The sequence below is a fragment of the Callospermophilus lateralis genome, chromosome 18 (genome assembly GCF_048772815.1).
Source record: "Callospermophilus lateralis isolate mCalLat2 chromosome 18, mCalLat2.hap1, whole genome shotgun sequence".
Classification (NCBI taxonomy): Eukaryota; Metazoa; Chordata; class Mammalia; order Rodentia; family Sciuridae; genus Callospermophilus; species Callospermophilus lateralis.
Genome location: NC_135322.1, coordinates 37,285,825 through 37,310,664, shown reverse-complemented (window position 1 = coordinate 37,310,664; position 24,840 = coordinate 37,285,825). Strand labels below are relative to the sequence as shown.

The following is a 24,840-nucleotide window of genomic DNA, read 5'->3' as shown; positions in this document are numbered from 1 at the left end:
CCCTTCCCCAGCCCTTGCAGGCATCTCTGAAGACTTCCTGGGCTTCCAGGGGCACATTTTGAAAACCTTTAGGTCCAGCCCCGTCTTTCTGCAGAAGAGGAAATTCATGCTCGAGGGAGGGGCCTGAGGGATTTACCGGAAGTCGCACATTCCACTCTGACCAAATGTTGGGATGACCCAAATGTTGCTGGTTTCTTCAAAATAACCTATTGGTTTGTATTTTTGAATATGGTTCCCATCCTGTTCCACGCTGCAACAAAATTACCTGTTTTTGTGAGAGATGACGTATTTAATCTGCACAATGTCTTTAACTACCTTGAATTAGTTGCCAACATTTAAAAGCAGAATATTTTGCCTAAAAAAAATGTGGATTTCCAACCTCTTAGGACTTCCAGCAACATGAACTCTCACACTCAAGTTGATAACCAACCCAGAAGCAGAATGGAAGGATGTACTCTTCAGTTGGTCACAGTCCCCACCAGTCCCTAGTGACTTTCACTTGCTTGTATCCATTCCTGCCTGCTCCCTGTATACATTTGAGTTTGGGACCATGGTCTGAAATGGTTATGGTTATAAAAATATTTTGAAGAACTGAACTTGTTGGAACAAAGGTAAATGTAGAATACAGATAGAAAGTAAAATCTAATTTCAAAAATGAGGCAAATGCCATCATAAGTAATGCAGCTTTCTTGCATTGATTAATAAGGAAACTTTCAGGATTTCCCAAAGTATTTTTTTCCAAGGCCTGTTATATGAACCATAGGCTACGAGAACTCAAGTCCCAGAATTGCTTGCCTGTTTGCCCCCATTTACATCACTGTCTGCAGGGGAACTCCAAAAACTCTTAGGCCCTCCGGAGATGTATCATTCAAACCAGCCAGCAACGATTTCCTGCATCCCAGTACCAGCTCACTCATCACAAGGATTAGAAAGAACCAGGTGAGAGTCCTGGGAACATCCTCAGGACTGGGCAATGTGGGCACAGCATGAGCAATAGGCATAATCCTCTCTGCCCCCCAGAATTGAGGATTGAACTCATGGGTGCTCTACCACTGAGTTACATCCCTGTGATCCTTCTCTGCTTCAGCATTCTGTGTAGCTGGGATTACAGGTATGTGCCACCATAATGGACAGGAGTAATTCTCCCACTGTGTCCCATGATTTTTTTTTTTTTTTTTTTACTATCTCTCTTTTTTTTTTTTTTTTTTTAAGAGAGAGGGAGTGAGAAAGAATTTTAATATTTATTTTTTAGTATTTGGCGGACACAACATCTTTGTTGGTATGTGGTGTTGAGGATCGAACCCGGGCCGCACGCATACCAGGCAAGCGCGCTACCGCTTGAGCCACATCCCCAGCCCCCTGTGTCCCATGATCTTGGGGATCCAACCCAGAACCTCCCTCATGCAAGGTAAGTACCACTAAGCCAAACCCCCAACAATATTTTAGCATTTTAACCTAAAAATGTATATTGCTAATAGAATTTTGGGGATCATGATCAGCTGATTAAAAAAAAAAAATTGGAGATACAAAGTACTTACTCCCAAATTATAATGATAGGAGGCTTATTACTCTACCTGAAGGGCCACCGCTGTATCACCTCCACTCCTTCAGGGCTTAGTTCAAGTGCTACTTTCTCAATGAAGCTTCCCCAGTCACTATACATTAAAACTGGGGGCTGGGGATATAGCTCAGTTGGTAGAGTGCTTGCCTTGTATGCACAAGGCCCTGGAATCAATCAATCCCCAGTGCCACAAAAACAAAAAAACGGTGGCCCCCCTCTCTTCACCCCACATTCCTTATTGTATTTACTGCTTTGTTTTCCTTCTTATTACTTAGCACCAGAATATTCTATGTCTTATGTTTTATGTTGTTTAACACTTCTCTTCCTCATCTGGCAGATAAGCTCCATGGGATAAAGATTTATTTTGTTCATCACTACACCCGCCCCCCCCATACTAGGAACTGAATCAAGGGGTGCTACCTCCCCAGCCCTTTTTGTTTGTTTGTTTTTACTTTGAGACTGGGTCTCCCTAAATTACCAAGGCTGGCCTCAACCTTGCAATCCTCTTGCCTTAGCCTCCCAAGCAGCTGGGATTACAGGCGGGCACTATCACACCCAGCTCACTACAACATTCTTAGTGCTGCAACAGTATCTAGCCCACAATAGGTACTCAATAAAGGTTTGTTAAATAAATGAACTTGTCAGGCCCCACCCAGGTAACAAGGTGGCAATTATTTCAATTGTTAACAGTCACACACAAAGCAGAACTTCTAGATGGTGACAGTGACTACTTATTTTGAAGCTGGACCGGCGCTCAGAAGTTTTGATGCTGTCTTTACTTTGTGTACATATCTTTTGCATGAATACACACATTTAGGAATTTCCTAAATGTTTTCAAGGATGAGACCCAAGACTACACAGTGAGTTTGTGCAATAGGAGAACCCAGGCCTGTGACTTCTCAGGCATTTTTCCTACTCCTCCAAGACTATTCAGCCATTACTAGTTTCTCCTAAACAACCTAATGGCTAAATAAATGAGGCAGACCTTTGGAAAAGGGATCAACTCCCTGAAAATTTCTACCTTCTCAAAGATACCTTTTTCTTCCTTCTTTTTGTTTATTGACTGCGATACTGAGGATTGAACCCAGGTCCTCACACTTGTTAGGCAAGTGCTCTACCACCAAGTTTCATTGCCAGTGCTTCCTTATTTTTTTAAAAAAAATTTTATTAGTTGTCGATGGACACAGTTATCTTTATTTTATTTATTTAATTTTATGTGGTGCTGAGGGTGGAACCCAGTGCCTCACGTGTGCTAGACTGGATGAGTGCTTTTCCTTGGAGCCACAACCCCAGCCCTTCTTCTTTCTTTTTAAAACTCTAAAATAGCTGGGTGTGGTAGCACATGCCTATAACACCAGGACTAAGGAGGCTGAGGCAGGAGGATCACAAGTTGAAGGCCAGCCTCAGCAACTTAGACCCTGAGCAATTTAGAGAGACCCTGTCTCAAAATAAAAAATACAAAAGGGCTGGGAATATGGCTCAGTGGTTAAGCACCCTTGCGTTCAATCCCCAGTACTAATAATAAAACCAGATAGATGGATAGATAGATGGATAGATAGATAGATAGATAGATAGATAGATAGGAATCTAGAATAGATATAGGGTAGCCTGTCTAGAAAGCAGGATGCTAAATGGGATAACCTTTTTATTTTCCCTCCAAAATGCTGCACTACATCCCCAGCACTGCCAAAAAAAGAAAAAAAACCTACACTATAACAGCACCATGAATATAGTGTGGTTTGTGTGTGTTTGTGGCAGTTGCATCATTAACTAGATTATGAGGGCTTTCTTTCTTTTCTCTGAGCTAACAAAGATTCCCACCCCCCCACCCTACCCACCCCCACCCACCCCCGCCGAAATGTGTGCTGGTAAATGCATGGAATAAGACCTAACTTGAAGAAGCAGAGGACCTTCCTGGCTACTAGCTTACTCCATGGTTTTGCTTCCCAGCTGTCCTTTGGGAAATAGCTATTTATCATTATTTTTTATTGTTGCTTATGTCTTTTTATGATGCTTGAGTTCCCCAAGCGGCACACTTGGGAAACTCTGGTTCATTTCCCAAATACAAGTATCATAAAGGCTGAACTTCTGGTTCAAATGTATTGGCTTGATGCTGTGATCAGAACACAAATAACTGAAGGATCCCAGACCTGTTTGGACTAATGGAGGTGACACATGTGCCATTCCTATTGCTCTTAAGTGGCTAACATGCTGAGCAGAGATGAGACATGGGCAAACAGTAGGAAACATACCATTTCTGCACAAGAAAATAACCTATTCAGAAAAGCTTCAATCGCACTTGTAACGAGATAGAGATATCACCAGTGAAAACTTAAGACCCAGAGAACCTGTAAAATTAGATTTCCAATCCCCAGATCAAAGGAGGGTAGAACCCAGACTTCAAGTAATGCCCCTTCTTTGAAGTACTTAAACTTAGGGAAGTTCCTGGACATAGTCGTTTTTCTTTCCTTTTTTTTTTTTTTTGGGGGGGGGGCGGGGAGCAGGAAGTGCTGGGGCTCAAACCCAGAGTCTCATGCATGCTAAGCAGGCATTCTACCTCTGATACACCTTCCAGCCCTCATGGATATAGTCTTCAATCCCAGTCTCTATTAAAAGTTGAAAACTGGGGCTGGGGTTGTGGCTCAGTGGTAGAGCACTTGCTTAGCACGTGTAAGGCACTGGGTTTGATCCTCAGCACCACACAAAAATAAATAAATAAATAAATGTGTTTTTTAAAAGATTGCAAACTATACTGTAGAATAACATTCACACAAGAGTCATTCATTACAACATGGTTAGTATTGGCTAAAGCTCAGAAACAACCTAAATGACTAGATTAAGGAACTGGTTAACCAAATGACGGAATCCTCATACAACAGAATACAATAAAATCATTAAAATAAATAAATGAGAACACTCATGCCTGTAATCCCAGAGGCTCCGGAGGCTGAGGCAGGAGGATTGTGAATTCAAAGCCAGCCTCAGCAATTTAGCTAGGCCCTAAGCAACTTAGCGAGACTGCCTCAAAATGAAATATGAAAAAGGGCTGGGGATGTGGCTCAGTGGTTAAGCGCTCCTGAGTTCAATCTCTGGTACCAAAACAAAACACTCTTTTGAAATGAATTAGAATGATTTCAAATGAAAAAAAAAAAAAAAAAAAAAATCAGGTTGTGGGAAACCATGGAGGAAAAAGCAAGACAAAAATATATAATACAACCATTTTCTTATACACATTATGAAATATCTCTGGAAGAGTATAGGAAAACTGAAATTAGAGGCTGGGGTTATGGCTCAGTGGTAGAGCACTTTGCCCAGCATGTGTGAGGCACTGGGTTTCATTCTCAGCACCACATATAAATAAATAAAATAAAGGTCCATCATCTACTAAAAAATACATTAAAAATAAAAAACTGAAATTATTGGTTACTTCTAGAAAGGGGCACTGTGTAATGGGGGACAGACTTGAGGAGATTCGTGGTTGTATATTCCCTATTTTTGTTTTGTTTTTGTGACACTAGGGATTGAAACACTGAGCTACAATCCCCAAATCCTTTTATTTATTTACTTATTTAATTTTGCAACAGGGTCTCGATAAGTTGCTTAGGACCTCACTAAGTTGCTGAGACTGGCCTTGACCTTGCAATCCTCCTGCTTCGGCCTTCTGAGTAGATGGAATTACAGGTGCACGCTGCGGTGCCCTTTGAATTTTGAATCAAACAAATATAATTCCTACTCAAATTAGTAAAATTAATATTTGAAAGAGAAAAATTATGCACAGCAGGGAGGCATATGCCTGTAATCCTAGTTACTCTGGAGGCTAAAGCGGGAGAACCACAATTTCAAGGACAGCCCAGGAAACTTAATGAGACGCTGTTGTCTCAAAATAAAAAGGGCTCAGGATGTAGCTCAGTGGTGGAGCATCTCTGGATTCAATCCCCAGAGGTGAGGAATAAATAAACAAATCAATAAATAGGAGAAAAATTACATTGAATGAGATTTTTAAAAATCAATGAAATCCTTCTTAATCTAGGAGGTATAAAGAAAAGAGCTCATTTTAATTTTCTTGCACCATTTCTATAGATTTGAATTTTTTTCAACACAGGATTAAAGGTGGGGAAAAAAGGAAAGAAAAGAAAAAGAAAACAAATCTCTGTTTTCTGGTAATAGGTTAGGTGCTTCCTGGTTGGGGACTATGGAAAAGGGGAAGGGTCCAAGGTAATTTATTTGCTTCAGACATATACTTATCTGGTCCTGACAGCCAAGGGCAGAGAGGACATTTCTTCCTTGTTGCCATTATGAAATGGGCTTGCAGCATTGGCAACATAGTTTCTGACAAGACCTTCAGAACCAGACCCCACACTCTCTAACTGAAAAGGGTCAACTTTGAATATTTTAAGTATGTGGGGGGAAATGTCAAGGTTTACTCTTCTCCTCCACATATTTAGGAAAGGCCTAAATGCAGTCAAAGCTTAGACTTTGCCCTGGAGTTCCATCCCCAGCACCAAGATAGGGGTGGTGGGCAAGAGGAAGGAAATTTACATTTTGTAAAAATTTGCTTGGCTGACCCTTGGGAAGAAGACCGGCCTCTTGAGGACTCACAACAAACAAGTATTTCCTCTGTTCAGGGTCAGCAAGTATAAAGTGCAAGGAGGCAGTTTTTAACTCAGGGGCAGGCTAGTGAGGAGGGAGGGATGCAGAGTATCAAGTCCACAGATTTGTGCTTCAGTCCTGACTACCTCCAAGATTGTCACAGCATGGCAATTGTTTTGAGCCCAAATTAGGGTCCTCTGTAAAATAGGATCACACAAGCTGCCTCTCCTTTGATAACCAAAACATAATAAGGATAAAAAAGCATTGTTAAAACTATAAGACACTAGAGACCAATGGTAGGCTACTATACACAACACAAAATACCTTTTGTTAATTGTGAAGTTTTCCAGCAGATGAGCAAATGTGTTCTTTAGGATCAGACAGATCAAACCACTCCCACATCTGCTGGGTAACCAAGGCAAGTCCCCTAGCCTCTGTGAGCCTTAGTTTCCTCAGTGCAAAATGAGGTTAATGCTACCTGCTTAATAAGATGGCTGTGGGAATTAGGAGTTCGGTGAAATAATCTATGTAAAGTGCTGGCTATGTAAAAAAATCACAAGCATGAATTCCCCTTTGGTGTACCTTGAATCAAGCATGCTGTCAACCACAGGGCACTTCATTGATTTATTCATTCATCATACACAGCAGATAAAGGCCTATTCTTTAAAAATATATATTTATAGAGGGTGTAGAGTGTCAAGACAAGGGACTCTGGAGGTAGACTAGGTTTGAATCACTGTTCTGCCACTTAATAGCTGAGTGACAGGGAATGTGTGCAAACAACTCTTGTGCTTCAGTTTCCACATCCACAAGCACTATGCAAAATGTTGCCTACCAATTATTAGACACTGTACTCAACAATGGTGGTGAACAAGGCAGGTTTTTTTATTCTTTGTTTTGGTACCAGGGATTGAAGCTAGGGATACTTAACACCACTGAGACACATCCCCAGCCCTTTTTATTTTGAGACAGGGTCTGGCTAAATTGTTTAGGGATTAGCTAAACAGGGTTTAGCTGAGGCTGGTCTTGAACTTGTGATCCTCCTGCCCAGCTTTGAAATACTGAGATGACAGGCCATGTGCCACTGTACCCGGCTTAACAAGGCAGTTTTAATCCCCGCCCTTATGAAACTTAAGAGGCTCCCAAACCACTTATCCTGAATGCAGGGAAATTTAGGCCCAAAGGTGACTCCACCAATTTAGGCACACAACTAGTAAGCAAGATGGCACTAGTAAATTGTTAATTGTGAAGTTAACCAGGATTAGTGACTGCTCCAGTTTATAAACCACTATTTATCCGATACTCTGACCATTGCAAACCAGTTATCACCCAGATTCAAAACTTCTGGAAATTTAAGAGCCCTACAAGTATCAAAGTGAATTCTGAAAGTCTGTTGGAATTGGCCCCCAAATTCCACACATTCCTGACCTTCTTCTACATCCCATCCCATCCCATCCGGTGTGTGTGTGTGTGTGTGTGTTTTACTGGGGATCGCATCCAGAGGCCCAGAGGGGCTCTACCAGCTGCATCCCCAGACCCCCTCCACTATATTTTGTTTTGTGTTTGGTACCAGGGACTGAAACCAGGGGCGCTTATCCACTGAGCCACATCCCCAGCTCTCTTTTTTTTCTTTTTAATATTTTATTTAGAGACAGGATCTTGTTGAATTGCTTAGAGCCTCACTGAATTGCTGAGGCTGGCATTTTTTTGGGGGGTGAGGGGGTGCCGGGGATTGAACTCAGTGGCACTCACCCACTGATTCATATCCCCAGCCCTATTTTTTTTTTTTACTTAGAGACAGGGTTTCACTGAATTGCTAGTCTGGCTTTGAACTTTTGATCCTCCTGTCTCAGCCTCCCGTGCCAGTGGGATTACAGGTGTGTGCCACAGTGCCCAGCTCTGCGCCCTCTGCCCCTGTTTTTATTTTTGTTGATTCTTTGAAATAGGGCTTCTAGCTAAATTGCTGAGGTTTGCCTTGAACTTGCAATCCTCCTGCCTCAGCCTCCTGAGTCCCTGGGATTACAGGTATGCGCTACCATGCCCAACATAAGGACACTTCCTTATGATGTTATACTTGCTGGCCTACATGTGGATTTCTGTGCAAATTTCAGATTTGCAATTCATGGTGGAGACTACATGAAAATGTCACATCCCCTATGCCACCTGCATTTTCATTTGTGCTTGTGAATCTTAAATGAGAACAAAGCTGGGTGTCTTGGTGGAGCTTGAAGGATATACAACACTGGGGACTCTCTTTAGGAAAAGAATGCATAATTGATTTAAAATGAGGTACAAGACTTTGGAAGGGATGCATGCACTTGAAGGGCCCTGAAATTTAAGCATAATTAGTTTCCTCGTAAACCTCTGATTGTCTAATTTCCTTCCTTCTTCCTTTCCATCTATATAACTTCCATCTACCTTCTAGCATCCACTCTGCACTAGGCAGTGACTTCCTAAATTTATATCTTGCTTTGAAAATTGTGCTTAGGCTGAAGGGTGTGACTCGGTGGTAAAGGACTTGCCTCACATGCATGATACCCTGGAATTATCCTCCAGAACAGCAAAGAGAATGGAACAATTCTAAAAATCACGCTTTACTCCAATCTGCAGATTTTTTATCCAAACTCTGACCAACACACAGCTTTTCTTGATATAAAGGACCAAAACAATGTAAGACTAACCTGTGGGTGGTATGTAAATAAACTATGTGGGGCTGCTTGTTAGACAGGGTAGATCATACCATAGCCAGAGGCTACCGTTTTCTATGTACCCTGGTCAACACACCCAGAGACAGGCTCTACTATGATGCACACATTCAACAAATAAAATGATCTTCTCAAATTGGGTGTGGGGAGTGGTTTGGGGGGTTAGCCATCTAGACAAGACAATATTATATAGTTATGCATCATTATGTACAATTAATATATTTTATGCACATCATCTGGCTTAATGCAGTCTGATATAATGGGAAGTGGGTTTTATTAAAAGCCCCATATTACAGATAGGAGACTAAAGCCTATCAAGACTTTGCAGTCACAGAGCTATACTAGCTGGTAAAGGGAGGTTTCGAAGAATGACCCTTTGGAATTCAAAAGGGACTGTGATCTTCAGCTGCATTGCCTCTTACAGGCTTCATACCCAAAGATGAAGCTTGAAGTCTGACTCTGAACACTTTTAATTCCTTTTCCACAGCACCCGCATTATCCTCCCATTCAGAGGACACAAAGACTGCCCAGGCAGCGGCTGCACAAAGAACCCATACACAAGATAAGTAGAGGCCATTTTGTGGGTAATTTGGGGATGGGAACTTGTTCCTTGGGGGTGGGGGGTATTGGAGCAGGGCAGTTTTCTTAGGCTGATTCTCCAGATGAGTCATCTGGGTTTATGCCATTATTTGCATAGTTTCTCACCTCTCCCCTTCCCGTGGACAGCAATATCACCCAGCCACAGTGGCATGTGTCCTTCACCACTTCGCCCCCCTGTAGTCTGCGCAGTCAGGGCCTGGCCTGCAGCTGGCAGAGCCCTGCCAAGGAGGGGAGGAAGCACGCGGCTCCCAGTGGCTGTCAGCTCTCGCAGCTGACTCAACAAGCCACCCCCTCCTCCTCCGCCATCGCCCGCCCGCCCGCCCACAGCCTCATAACTTTCCATTTCCAGCCCTCTCGGGTCGCTGGTTCTTGGAGTGGGTGCCCCCCTCCTGCTGCCCGGGGCGCCTGTCTGCAGCCTGCGCTGCCAGGGCGCCCTGCCCGCTGGCCCGGCGGGCCCTGTCTCAGGACAATTAGAATCTGCTGCCAGGGAGAGTTCGGAATATAGGTCAAGGTGCTCTGGGAAGGGCCCAGGGGAGGATCACCTGACCGGGAGGTGTGTGACTCAGCGGGAAAGGAAGGGGAGGGGAGGGGTGGAGCCGGAATCTCCTGGCTGGAAGGCCCCCCCCCCCCGAGGAGGGAGGGGGGAGGAGGGGAAGGTCAAGTTGCCGCGGTCTGGCTGATAGGGGAGGAGGAAGAAGCTACTGGAGACAGAAGGAAGGATAAGATGACCTCTGGTGACCTATCTAAGGTGGCATCCAAGTGCGCTCCGGAGCGGGGAGGTCACCCTCCGCGTAGCTGAAACCACTCCCAGCTCAAACCGTCTCTGCGGCTGTGAACACCTAATTAGCCGCCTCCCTGCCAAAGTGAGAAACCAAATGAACAGACTGCACATCCCTCCAGACTCCAGGACCCCTGCAAGAAACCCAAGCCACGGGTCGATCCCACAAAGGCAGCCATCCCTAATAGACGCACATGCCACTGTTTCCCCCAGTTAATTCTGAATATGAAAGTTACTAACCCATTTCATTTTACGTGGTCCACACGGCAAGGAGCCTTCTTCCAAGGGTGAGGCAGTTGCGGCGTGGCTGGACCGGCAGCTGCTCCGTCTGAGCCTCACTTCCTCTGGCTCCAACTGCAGGTTCCTCCTGGCCACGCAGGGAGTTTCCTCATTCTCTGGGCTCTCTCTCAGCCCAGGCCTTGCTAGCCAGCCACCCTCACCTCCCACCCCCCAGCTGCTCACCACCCTCTGTGGGTAGTGCTTCTGGGACTCCCTAGTTCCATGAGTCAGAGCCAGGCTAGAGACAGACAGCAGGCTTCCTTTATTAAATCAGCCTCCTGCCCTGTACACCACAGAGAGAAGCTATAATTACTCGTTTGGCCAGGCTCTGAGAACTGAGCCAGGGAAGCTTGACTGGGAGGGATGGTTCCTGATTTCTGCATTTATCTAGTGCACTCCAGTTTGGAAATAAGAAGAAAAGTCAGGGGTTAAGGACCTGTTACACGAATATCAGACGTTGTGCATATGTGATGGGGTGGACTGGGTCTACACACCAATGTAGATTGCTAGAAAAAAATTCACTAAACTCAAGCTGCCAGATTTTTTGTTTTGTTTTGTTCTGTTTTGATTGCCTCCTGCTTCATCGCCAGAGTCAATACTTGAGGCCGGCTGCTCATTGTTGGTTTATGAGAGATAAAGGAAAAGGCAACAAAAGCTTTGTTTCCCATCTTCCCATCAGGACTGTTGTATCCTTTAGGCAATATAGACACAATCTCTGGCTTCCCTGATTTTTCCACCAGCTACAGAAATGTCTAAAGCCTGAAAAAGCTGGATGTGGTGGCCTTTTTCAGCCACTCTAGAGGCTGATGAAGGAGGCTCACAAGTTCAAGGCCAACCTTCTCGGCAATTTAGCGAGGCCCAAAGCAACTTAGCAAGACCCTTTCTCAAAATCAAATATAAAAAGGGCCAAGGATGTGGCTCAGTACTTAAGCACCCCTGGATTCAATTCTCACTACAAAAAACAAAAGTAAAGAAGTATTTGGCTCCAATTTAGGAATCACTTGTTCATTCCCTCCATTCATTCATTAAATGAGTTTCCTTTTTTTTTTTTTTTTGTAGTACTGGGGATAGAACCCAGTATCTCCCATATGCTAGGCAAGTACTGAGCCACATCCCCAGGTCTTTTTATTTAATTTTAAAACAGGATCTTGCAAAGTTGCCCTGGCTGACCCTGAACTTGAAATCCTCCTGAGTAGTTGGTATTAAAGGCCCAGGAATGAGTTTCATTTAACTAGAACAAGATCATAAAACATCCTTTAGATAGGCACAATGGCATATACCTGTAATCCCAGTAACTTGGGAAGCTGAGACAGGAGGGTCACAAATTCAAGGTCAGCCTCAACAACTTTGCAAGACCTTGTCTCAGAATAAAGAGGATTGGGGGGAAAATTAATTAATTAATTTAAAAGAACTGTAGATACAGCTCAGTGGTAAAAAAAAAAAAAAAAAAAAAAGGTTCTATAAAAAAAAAAATTCTTTAAGCTTTGTTTGTAACCAAAAGGTAAGTCTATTTTAAACATGTCTGAAAGGAGATAAAAAATAAAAGTGTCTGACTGGGGATGTAGTTCAGTAGTAGAAGAAGAGGAGGCCCTGGGTGCAATTCCCAGGACCACCCACAAAAAAGGAAAAGTTTCATGGTGTTTAACCCTATTACAGGGCACCTATTACATGCTGATTAAGATGCCACAGTTCAGATCCTGGCTCCATTATTTACCACTTTTGTGATTCTGGGAAATATACTTACCTTCAGTTCCCTAGCTGCAAAATGGATGTAGTATGGCACCTACCTTATAGGTTTTTCAGAATGATTAAATAAGATAATAAAAGTAAAGGTGTTATTTAACATCGCACCTGGCACTTAGTAAGCCCTCAATAAATGTTATCTATAATTACTATAGAATTGTTGGTTTTGATGATGATAATGATGAGCTACCAGGCACTGTGTTAGGTACTAGGGAACCAGGGTTGAATAAGAAAGTGACATGGATGCAGCTGGAAGAGACTTTGAAACAAATGGGCTTCCTTAAATCCTCATGGTCCCCTGACAGGGTATTCCCATTGAATCACTGACCATTGTAAACCATATCTGGAAAGTCAATAAATACAGAGACACAATTAAATACCATTGAATACCCTTCCAGTTGGGAAAAATTAAGAAGTCTGATTAATAGCAAGTGTTGGAGAGGATACGAATCAATAGGATCTTTACAGGTTCGTTGTTGTTGGGGTGGCAAATTGTTAAATTCACATTGTTTTCCTTCCAGGAGATGTATACAAGAATATTCAGCTCAGCATATCCAAAAAAGTGGAAAGCTGATAACAACCCAAAAATCAGAAGAAATATATGTCAAAGACAATAGAGAGGACTATAATATTGAAGTGAAAGCGAATGGACCAAAACTTCATACAGTATGGATGAATTTTATTTTGGGGGGTTACTGGGGATTGAACTCAGGGGCACTTGGCCATTGAACCACATCCTCATTTTATTTAGAGACAGGGTCTCACTGAGTTGCTTAGCACCTTGTTTTTGCTGAAGCTGGCTTTGAACTTACAATCCTCCTGCCTCAGCCTCCTGAGTTGCTGGGATTATAGGCATGCTCCACTTCACCCGGCTAGTATGGATGAATTTTAGCAACATAATATTGTGAGAAAAAAGTACACTCCAGAAGGTGAAATAAAGCAAAGAAAAATAGTAAATCTAAACAACATATATTTTAGAAAAATGTAATGAAATAAAAGCAAAGGAATGGTCAACTCAAGATTCAGGATGAGATAGGGTAGGCAAAGGGATGGAAAAGGAGGAACACAGGAAAAAATCTGCAGTACATTCACCCCATATTCTAAGCACACAAATAAACCTATAGATAAATAACAAATAACCAGATGTAAGTTGTTGTAGGTCCAACTGAAGATGAAAGAATGTCATGAGTCAAAAATTACGAACAACCCTGTGCCCTTGGATTCAATTAAAAAAAAAAAAAAGACTATTCTCAGGACCAGTAGGAAATCCAGGAAACATGTTGTGAGAGGGTGGTAAAGTGCACCTAAAAAGGGCCAGAGTGTGTTTCCATGAGGATTAGGCAAGGTTGATCCTAGAGGTGGGATCAATCTTGCATCAGTCATATGCTGCTGTGCAGGTTCAGAATTGTCACTTGATTGTCACCTAGAGAGCTGGGCGTGATAGCACATACCTGTAATCTCAACTCCTTGGGAGGCTAAGCCAGGAGAATCACTAGAGCACACAAGTTCTAGACCAGCCTGGGCAACATAGTGAGACCCCATTTCCACAACAACAATAACAACAAAAAAAGAATTGTCACCTGAGGTCTGGGGTACAAGACAGTTGTCATTGCCATGGGGTCAGGAAACGTGCCTTCCCTCCCCCGGTGAGTCAGGTTCAGGACACTGGTATCTCTGTCTGATGCCTGGCCCTGAGTGACCTCTCCCACATGGTCTTGCCGGGTCTTTGCCTGCCACTTCCCCAGGGACAGACTTCCAGTTCCTGTATGTTGTGTTCTCAGACAGGACCAGCCCTGCCCCACCCAGCTGCCCAGGTGTGGGTAGTGAACCTCCCTGCAGATGGAGACACCCAGGACCATGCAGTTCAGTCACTGAGCCTACTGTCCTATCCGTCTTCTCTCCCGCTGCGTTGGGGCACAAAGGGAAGTGCTCTCAGACAGCTGTCATCGCACTGCCCATGAGCCACGGGCAAGAGCAAGCACTTTTTCCTAAAGATGAAGTCCCCTCCAAGCCCCCAAAGTTGACACCAGGTAGAGGAACATATTGTTGGACTCAGATGATTGACAAACTGTGCAGACCCAGTGAAGTGGAATCTCTGGTATGCCTTCTCTGCTAGGTCAGGGTTCCCAAGGTCTGAGAGCTATTTATGTACTCCCACCCCCGTCGCCCTCCCCAAATCATCAGTGCCTATCACAAAAGAGAACCAGAAAAAATCTCAAAGACCTACATCTCGTCATAACCTGGTTCATTCTTTTCTTTTCTTTTGGGTGGGGGGTGTTGGGCACTGGGGACTGATCCCAGGAGCATTCTATCATTGAGTTACATTCCCAGTCCTTTGTATTTTTTATTTTGAAACCGGATCTTGCTAAGTTGCTTAGGGCTTTGTTCACCTGCCATCGTCCTGTCTCAACCTCTCCAGTTGCTAGGATTACAGGTGTGTACCACCGTGCCCAGCAAAAACTGGTCGGTTTCTAGCTGTCTCCATTAGCTTAATTACTGAAACCTCATCTTTCTTTCTATAAAATGGGAACAATCATACTGCCTTTACCTGACTAAAAGGCATTAATGAGACCACGTGATACAATGAGGAACAAAATCTTATCAAAAAGAATGTTGTAGGCTGAGTGTGCTCCTGAAATCCCAGTGACTCTGGAGGCTGAGGCAGGAGGTTCCAGAGTTCAAAGCCAGTCTCAGCAACTTAGTGAGGCCCTAAGCAACTTAGTGAGACTCTGTTTCAAAATAAAAAATAAAAAGGGCTGAGGATATGGCTCAGTGGTAAAGTCCCCATGGGTTAAATCCCCAATATCTAAAATAAATAAAATAGATAAATAAGGCTGGGGATGCGGCTCAAGCGGTAGCGCACTCGCCTGGCATGCATGCGGCCCGTGTTCGATCCTCAGCACCACATACAAACAAAGATGTTGTGTCCGCCAAAAACTAAAAAATAAATATTAAAAAATTCTCTCTCTCCCCCTCTCTCTTTAAAAAAAATGCATTAAATGTGCCAATATTTTTTTAAAAAAATAGATAGATAAATAAATAAATAAGGGATGGGGGTGTGGCTCAGTGGTAGAGTACCCCTTAGATCAATCCCCAACACTGGAAAAGGAAAAAGAAAGGTGCACTGCATTTCTACTAGACTATAAGTCTTTTGAAGCCCTTGTCTGACTTCTTCATTGCTTTATTCCCAGGACAAAGGATAGTGCCGGGCACATAATGGGTGCTTGATAAATAGTTCTTAAATGAGTAAACTGGATTATTACAAATTAGATTAAGTGTAATGATAATCATCATCATAATTATTTTTTTAATTTTTTTTTAGTTGTAGATGAACACAATACCTTTATTTTATTTATTTTTATGTGGTGCTGAGGATGGAATCCAGTGCCTCACACATGCTAGGCAAGCACTTCACCACTCAGACACAACTCCAGGCCCCCATCATCATAATTATTAACATTAATTGCATCTTGGTAATGTGCCAAGAATTGTGCTTTGAGGGCTTTACATCTTTAAACTTCAGAACAACCCAATGATGGAGGTACTATAGTTATTCCCATCCTGAAATGATTTAATGTGAGTCAGAGAAATTAATGATTTTTCCCAAAGCCACACAGATAACAACATAGTTTATTACCAAGGGGAATGAATTAGTGTCTTCAGAAAGACTCAACACCTGAAAGTGAACACAAGTCGTCCTGGTGCCTAAGAGGTGACCACAAGAGTCACCAGATTTTGTTACCTTCCTCACTCATCATGACCCCAATATTAAAGCAAAGATGCCTCTGGAAAAGAGTCAACCTAAATTTCTAAGCTGGGAGTAACCTAGTTTACCTGTTCGAATGTTAGAGCTCCCCCCATAACCCCTGGGACTGGGGTTTGAACCCAGAGGCACTTTACAACATCCAGCCCTTCCTTTGAGACAATGTATCACAAAGTTTCCCAGACTGGACTTCAACTTGACATCCTGCCTCTGACTCCTCAATTGCTGGGGTTATAGGCTTGTGCCATGATGCTTGGCAACAGTAGGCAGTAGGGCTTTTTTCTTTCTTTCTTTCTTTCTTTCTTTTCTTTCTTTCTTTCTTTCTTTCTTTCTTTCTTTCTTTCTTTCTTTCTTTCTTTCTCTCTCTCTCTCTCTCTCTCTCTCTCTCTCTCTCTCTCTCTCTTTCTTTCTTTCTTTCTTTCTTTCTTCTTTTTTTTTTTTTTTGTAGCAGGGATTGAACCCAGGGGTGCTTAACCACTGAGCCACATCCCCAGTCCTTTTTTTATTTTTTTAATTTGAAGATAGGGTCTCCCTACCTTGCTTAGGGCTTCACCAAATTGCTGAGGCTGGCCTTGAATTTGCAATCCTCCTGCCTCAGCCTCTAGAACCTCTGGGATTATATGCCTGCATCATCACACCCAGCAATGTAGGGCTCTGTTGCAGGAATGGGACTCATGGGGGTGCATGGATGGGACTTTGGGGCTTACACATGCTGACATAGGGGTTGAGAGGAAGGGAGCTAAGAAGGCCTCCAAGATGAACCTTCACTGTTTTGCCAAGAACTGGCCTAGGACCTCAGGAAGGCAAGTGGGTGTTTCCCAAATCACCTTCTAGGGTGGTTGTCCCTGAGCAGCCCAAGGATCCTGGAAGGTAAAAGCTATATGACAAGGGGTTAGTAGCATTGAGGAGTTCTCAAAGGGCGTTTTCATGTATGTGTGAATTTTCTATAACAATGCATTCCCCACAGCACCAAAACAATAGCAACAAAAAGAAGGCATCCATTTATTACTTGTGTGGTTAAAAATACATTTAAATAAATGAAAAACGAAATGAAGTGGGAGTGGAGGAAGGTTGAGAAAAGGTCATGGATCAGACTCTCTTCCAAAGCAACACAGCTTCCAAGACTCCAGCCTGCGCCAGCCAGGCTGCAGCTCTCCAGGGCTTGGCTGATTTACTGGAGATGAACAGCAGCCCCCAGCCTTCCCAGGGCATGACAGCCAATGAGCCTGATCCACAGCTGGGGGGAAATATTTGCCTTCGCAGTTGGCAGCATCTCCCTGCCTCCAAGCCTTCCTCATGAGAGAATCATTATGCAGTTTGGTCACATGCCCTATGCATTTTAATGAATGAGTCAGGGGACAGACTCAATTTGAAAGAGGAATTGCAGCTCTCTCGGCTGGGTGAAGGGCTCTCAAGGGATGCTCTAGCAGCTAGGATATTATAAGGAAAGGAAAGAAGGAAGCTCTTTCCATTGAGGAAAAAGAAAGGAAGGCCTGAAACAGGAAGGTCAGAAGGAAGGAAGGGAAAGAGGGAAGGAGGGAGGGAGGGAGACAGAGGGGGCAATAACTGCCCAGGGTTCAGAAACAGCCTTGGAACAGATGCTGCCTGCCAGGCACTCTCCTGCCCCTTTTCCCAAACATTTAGCACTTGGGAAGTGCCAGCACCACACTAGCATAGGCCAGGGAGGTCTGAGACAAATGAGAAAGAGTCCTTCCTGGCCCCAAAGAAGTCTGCACTGTGGAACCAAATCAGTCTGGTCCTGTCGGAACAACTATGATACAGGTCTAATTTGGGAGGGGATGGGAAAAGGGAGATGGTGTCCACTCTCACCTCCGTGAGCACACCCTGGGGAAGACAGGTAATCCCCAGCTGATGGCCAAGGGCTTCTATTTCCCCAGCACTTCCCACTGGCCAGATGGAGGGGTGAGAGGGCCTGTTTATTATCTCTCTGAATCTTCACCATTGTCCCAGGAGGCCGATCCTGTTACTGACACATTTTTTACAGATGAGGAAACTGAAGTGGAGGGAGCAGCTTGCCCAAGGTCACCCAGGGATTTGAACTCGGGTCTGTCTGACACCAGAGGCCTTGGCAGCCCAGTCCTCTGCTGTCAGCCAATCACTGGATGCAGAGTGCTAGGGGAAGGCCTTTCCCTTCCCAGGCTATCTTCCAAGAACACTCTGAACCCCCAGGAGGAAGAGGTTGGTGTGAATCCAGATGTAGTCAGCGCCAACCGGCCTGGGAGCGGATCTGAAACCTACAGTGAGGCCCTGAGCGAGACCCAGAGCCCCAGGGCAGCAGGGGGGAAGGAAGGAAGCACAGCCACCCCGCGGTCAGTTGGGGCGGTCTGCCTGTTCCCAGCCTCCACACCACAAAACAGAGGGCAACAGATGCTCAGCAAATGGGTGTGTGGGAGTGAGACTTACCCTACATGGCAGGCAGGCGGGCAGTGTCACCGAATTACTCAACAAAGCCATCTAGGCTTTGAACTTTGAGCCAGGCTCTGCTGGAACAGGGCATGGGGGTTGGGGTGGGGTGGCACCCACCACGGTGAAAAGGATGTCTGCCATCCCCCGGCACCCCCCAAGTGGGAGAACACAGCCTGGGAAGCAGCCAAGAAACTGGAAGGCCACCGCACACCCACATTCTCATGAATTTTTACAGCTGGAGAGAAAGAGCCATACACAAGCACAGCAGGGCTCTGAGGCCCTGGGCGTCATGCCGGGGAGAAAAGCAAGGCCACCTGTCATGAACCTGGACAGTACACAAAAACAGCCAGTCCTTCCTGAGCCCGATGCCTGCCAGGGCCAGCCAGCGTGCCCATGATCCCTCCAGTCCTCACTACCTCCTTGGGGGGAGGTACTGTTATTGTCCCCATTTTAATGAAGAAGGGACTGATGATGGGCAGAGAGATTAATACTTTGTTACGGTTGCTTGTTTTTTTTTTTTTTTTGGTTTTTTTTTTTTCTGCTTCTGGTTTCCATAAGCAGGGATTTTCCCTAAACGTGGTTTTTGTTTTTTTTAACTCCATGGAAAGACCCGTCTGGTTGGAGAGCTGGGGAAGGCTCTCTGGAATGATCTTTTCAGCTCCATCCTTCTCCCAGGCTCAATTGGGAAACGAATTTTGTTCTCACAATATGCTACATCCTCCGTGCTGGCTTTGGTGGGAACTGAGGTGGTACTTTGGCTCTCTGCCACTGCTTTGTCTTCTTCCTCAATGTGTTCCCAACCTAGATATGGAAGAGGCCTATTGTTTTTTGGAAAAGACTCCTTAGCGATTGTGAGCTCTGGGAAAACCACCTGGACCTGACCAGGGATTCTGCGCCCCTCTACGTTCTGGGGAAGGAGGTTCTTGGCTCCAGGACAGAGTGGCCTTGGGAGAAGCCAGCCCTACCTCCCCTATTTTTTTTTTTTGTTTTCATTGGCATTTTTTTCTGGGACAAGGAAAACCAAGTCGTGGACCCGGCTGCTTGGTGTAAAGGGACTCAGTCATGAGAGAGTGTTCCTGAGGTGACAGTGTCCTGCCTATGTACCAGTTCTTTCCCTTGCCACCTGCCAGGGCATCAACAATGGGTCCTTGACATGCCCAACTGTGACGAGTCCAGACTGTTTACTCAGGAACAAGGCCTGGCGGCTGAACCAAACCCCGAGTCAGGCCTTGATCAACCCTTACCCTGTATATCCCCGACTCCAGTCCCAGCAGATCGGCCAGGGAATTCTGAACCAGTTAGTTAGAGCTCTGTGGGACTGTGTACAAAGTAGACTACCCCACTTTGTGACAGCTCTGTGCTTTGATTTCCTCGTCGGTAAAGTGGAAAGATAATACTTGTGTCTGTAATCCCAGTGGCTTGGGAGGCTGAGACAGGAGTATGGAGAGTTCAAAGCCAGCCTCAGCAACTGCGAGGCAGTAAGAAACTCACCGACTCCCTGTCTCTAAATAAAATACAAAATAGGGCTGGGGATGTGGCTCAGTGGTTGAGTGCCCCTGAGTTCAATCCCTAGTACCAAAAAATAAAAAATAAATAATAATAATAGTAATAATAATAATACTTGTACTCCTGTCTGTCTCTTTGGGCTGTTGTGAAACTCAGTGAGATCAAATTCATAGAATTTACCTGAAATGGAATAAAAAATCCTCCGTGAGGGTTGGAGTGGTGGTAACTTAGTGGTACAGTGCTTGCCTAGCATGTGGGAGGCACTGGTTTCGATTCTTGATCACCACATATAACTAAGTAAAATAAAGGTCTATTGATAACTAAAAAAAAATTTTTTTTAAATGGGGTCCTTCATGAGATAGGTGAGGAGAATCACCATTTTGCCATTTACCATTCAATAGCATGCTTGAAAGACTTACCGATCATTGATGGCAAGCCTCTTCAAATTGGCACAAGTCTGTGCCTATTTACCTTCATTCCTGTCAGTGGATTGAACTCAGGGGCGCCCTACCACTGGGCTACAACCCCAGCTCCTTGTTTATTTTTCATTTTGCAACAGGGTCTGACTAAGTTGCCCTGGGTGCCCTTGCACTTGGGATCCTCCTGCCTCAGCCTCCCACTCACCTTCAGTCTGATAAAGGTCTTAGTTCACTTTCTGCTGCTCTAACAGAAGACCACAAGCTGGGTAATTTAAACAAAATAGAGTTTATTTGGCTCTTGATTATGATGGCTGGGAAGTCCAACGTGGCACCAGCATCTGCCTCCATGCTGTGTCATAACATTGCTGAGGTCAGGTGAGCACAGGAAGGAAAACCAAACTGAACTCATCCTTTTATGAGGAGCCTGGCTCCTTCAATAACTAATCCACTCCCTTGATAATGAATCACAAGTCCACTCAGGAGGCAGAGCCCTCTTGACCTAACCACTTCTTAAAGATCCTACCTCTCGATACTGTTAAAATGGCAATTAAATTTCTACATATAAGAGCCGGGATATAGCTCAGTGGTAGAGAACTTGCCTAGCATGTATAAGGCCCTGGGTTTGATCCCTGGCACCATTTAAAAAAAAAATTTTTTTTTCTCTTAGCATAAGTTTTGAAGTGGACTTTTAAACCGTAGCATCAATCATCATGCCCAACCCACCCTCTGAAATTCCCTCGAATGAACCACCCCATGCCTTACCCTCAGTCCACAAATACACAGTGATACCAATCAAAGCAAATTACGTTTATCTCATTTTCCTTGGCCTCAAGGATTGTTTCAAAGAAAAGAATCTCTCCTCATCTGAACCCTGAAAAGATAAAGGATCTAGGACTAATGCTGCCATCCTGTTACCACATTAACCTAAGACTAAAAGTTAAAGGACAAAAGGTAGAGTAAGAAGTCAAGAGAATGGACCACCTGATTTTAATAAAAACCCTGAATCCATCCATGGAGGATTTTTATTGTTGTTTTTGTATCTTTCGGGGCTAGTGGTTGAACCCGGGGCTCTGACACTGAGCCATATTGCCAGCCACATGGAATTTTCATTTTAAGGTGAGCCCCACATTCCTTTATTGTTCAAAGAGAACTTGGGCTAGATTTTCTGTCCCTTGCTACAAAACGAATCCTAAAGGATACTCGGGAGGAACAGGCAGGAAGATCACAAGCCTGGGCAATTTATCAAGACCTGTTTCAAAATTTAAAAAAATAAAGTAAAAAGGGCTGGGGATATAGCTCAGAGAAAAAATGCTTGCCTAGCATGCACCAGGCCCTAGGTTCAATCCCCAGTAACACACACACACACACACACAAATCCTAATGGATACAGCATCATTCATCATCTTATATTGTCCTTCCAACAATTGGGAGGTAAGTACTGCAAACTCTACTTTACAAATCAGGAAGAGAAACTGAGGTACAGCGAAGCTGTGTGGTATCGTAGTGGAAATAGGATTAGATTCTGGTCTCCTGCCCTCTAAAGCCTGAATGCTGTCCACAGCACAAGGATTTGGGAACAGACCCGAGTCTTATAGCTCAGTCACATTCTTCAGCCTGCAGTTGAGCATCCACTGGGAGAGCTGGCAGCTGAGGGATGACACAATCCCCTAGTGTTTTCTGCCCCATGTGCCCTTTCCTGGGAAGAAAAGCACCAATAGGAGGACCTCAGTCAATCCCTGGAGGGCTTACACTTGATGTCAGGGGCTTGGCAGGCTTTAAGTGGCCTAACACCTCCAGCTCCTTCCAGGGATTGAAGCTTCAGTGTTATTTCTCAGATCATCACTTGTTTCTCAGAAGACATCAGAGCCTGATAAAATGCAGGTACATTGCAGGCCTCAAAGGACTTAAAACCTGTGCTATTATCAGTCATGACAATTTTCTAGGAAAAATAGGTTTATGAGGGCACCAGGTACATGTGTGGGGATAGGAGATGTGGCACCCTGGAAGGAGAAAGGTACATCTGAGTTTCAATTGTTTGAGGGTACAAGTCAGTCATATTTGAAAATCTCTGCAGTTTATATATATATATATATATATATATATATATATATTTTTTTTTTTTTTTTTTAATTTTTTTTTTATTTTTTTGCTGGTGGTACTGGGGATTAGAACCTAGGACCTTGTGCATTCGAGGCAAGCACCCTACCAACTGAGCTATATCCCCAGCTCTCTGCAGTAATTTTTTTAATTACTATGAAATTACTATGTGTGTGTGTATATGTGTGTATGGTACTGAGATTGAACCCAGGGGTACTTCACCACTGAGCTATATCCCCAGTCCTTTTTATTTTTTATTTTGAGAAAGGGTCTTGCTAAATTGCTTAGGTCTCACTTCATTTCCAAGAACTCTACAGATTCTTTCTTTCTTTCTTTCTTTCTTTCTTTTTTTTTTTTTTTTTGGTACCAGGGATGGAGCCCAGGGACACCACTTTATCACTGAGTCACATCCCCAGCCTATATTATATATATAGTCTCCACACAAATCTTGTATGCACTGCACAAGAGATTCTTTCCCCATTTAAAGGGAACAAAACTGAGGCTTAGAGAGGCTAAGACATTTATTCAACATGGAGTTGGGGGCTGAACCTGGGGCTTCCGACTCGTGGATTCCGAGGTGAGCCTAGGGTAGGCAGCAACAGAAGCAAGATTGACAGCCTCCGTTTGGCAAGGCCTGATGAGGGCAGGGATGGTTACACAGTGAGCCAGACCTATCCACTTCCAAGTCCAGCCCCAAGGCAGCTCAGCCTGTGTATAACTGGTGTGGCACAGACCCCAGCGGGGCCCCAGGGAGTCATTGAGCCACAGTGGAAAGCTCCCAGCCACCGATTTCACGTGCTTCTTGGTACTTAAGAAAACACTGTGTCTAGCCCTGCAGGCTCTGGATCCCTTCATGGGCATCTTGAGAACCATTCCCTGAACATCTGGGTCTGATAAAGGGAGACCCACGTGGGGTTCCCTGCCCCCTTTCCCATAACTATTTCCGCATGTACCCTTGAAGCCCTGTGCGGGTGGCTGTTCTTTTCTTTCCTCCCAAACATATGGATTCCCAGCTCCTATTTCAAACTCAAATGCTCCTCTGCTATAAACTCCCCCAAAGCTCTCAATTTCCTTTTTCCATTGCTCATTCTTTCCTAAAGTGCATGAAAAAGCCTCTCTTAGCTCTGTTCCAATTTCCTTGTTTATGAAAGAAGGGCAAGGAGAACAGCGATTTCAATTATCAAGGTGAGGTGCAGCCTGATTCCTTCTGTAAGAGAACACACCTCAATAACCTGGGAGATCAAAGCTTACTGGGTACAAGGAACAAATCACAGAGAAGCCACGACTCCTCCAAAATATTCATTCTGCAGGAGGCCTGATACAATGCCATCTGCTCCCTTTATCTGGCTGAAACTTCCTCTTTGAAAATCACTAATGGAATAGAAAAAAAAAAAGAGAAGGCATGGGCAGGATTCCCAGAAGGTTACTGCTGAACTGGGAGTGTGTTGTCTTGGGAGTGAGGAACAGGTCCTCGCCTGCTCCTTAGCCTCTGGCCTTGTATATCTTAATGTAATGGCAACTTATCTATCCCCTAGAAGGGGAGACAGCCAGCCCTCTGGCAGTGCAATACTAGGTAAATCAGCAGCCAGGGGATGTGGAGAAGGAAAGGATGTTTAATGCATCACTGGCCTAGGGCACAGAAGATCCTCCCAAGAGAGAGATCAGGAACCCTCAGGTGTTTTCAGGGGGGAAGCAAGCAATATAAATGTCCTAGGGGGTAAAAAAATGATGAAAGTCGGCCACTGGTGCAGTGGGGACTAGGGAAAGCAAAGTGTTCTCTGCAAAGGGCAGGAGCTGACTGAGGGTTGTTATGGAAGAATGTGAGCATTGTGCAGCCAGATCTTCCATTTTTCCAAAGGAAGTAGAGATCTGGATTTTACATGAAGTCCCCCAATTGGGGAACTGATTTAAATGAAAAATATTCCAAGCCTGGAGGGTGGTGCACACCTGTGATCCCAGCTAGCTTGGGCAATTTAGTAAGACCCTATCTCAAAATAAAGAATTAAAAATGGGGAGGCTGGGGATGTGCCTCAATGGGAGAGTGCTTCTTAGCATGCACAAGGCCCTGAGTTGGATCCCCAGCTCCACCAAAAAAGGGGAAAAAAAAAAAAATTAAAACAGGCTGGAGATGAACTTCCATGGTAGATCCCTTGCCTAGCACGTGGAAGCCCCTGGATTCAATACTCAGTACCATAAAACAACAACACAAAACAGAAGTGGATATTCTGAGCCAAACCAAATCTGTGCAGCAATCTGAGTTCACCTGAGGACCCCAGTTTTGCAAGCTTGACCTAGGAAGTGGGTCCTAGATGGCTGCAGGGTGGTAGAAAATACAGAAGAAGAGGCCCCAGAGAGGTCAGAAGAAGCCACAC

General features: G+C 44.4%; 1 protein-coding gene across 8 annotated transcripts in view; it reads right to left on the bottom strand.

Moving 5' to 3' along the window:
* The window catches only part of Chd9 (chromodomain helicase DNA binding protein 9), a 248,528-nt gene that overhangs the window by 196,725 nt on the left and 26,963 nt on the right, over nt 1-24,840 (bottom strand). Inside the window, exon 1 of one of the 8 annotated variants that reach the window (XM_076839116.2) lies at nt 10,475-10,537. The exons of the other annotated variants lie outside the window; for them this stretch is intronic. The gene's annotated coding sequence lies outside the window, so the exon portion shown is untranslated. Of the gene's footprint in view, nt 1-10,474; nt 10,538-24,840 lie in introns of those variants that run through there. 8 annotated transcript variants of the gene reach the window in all.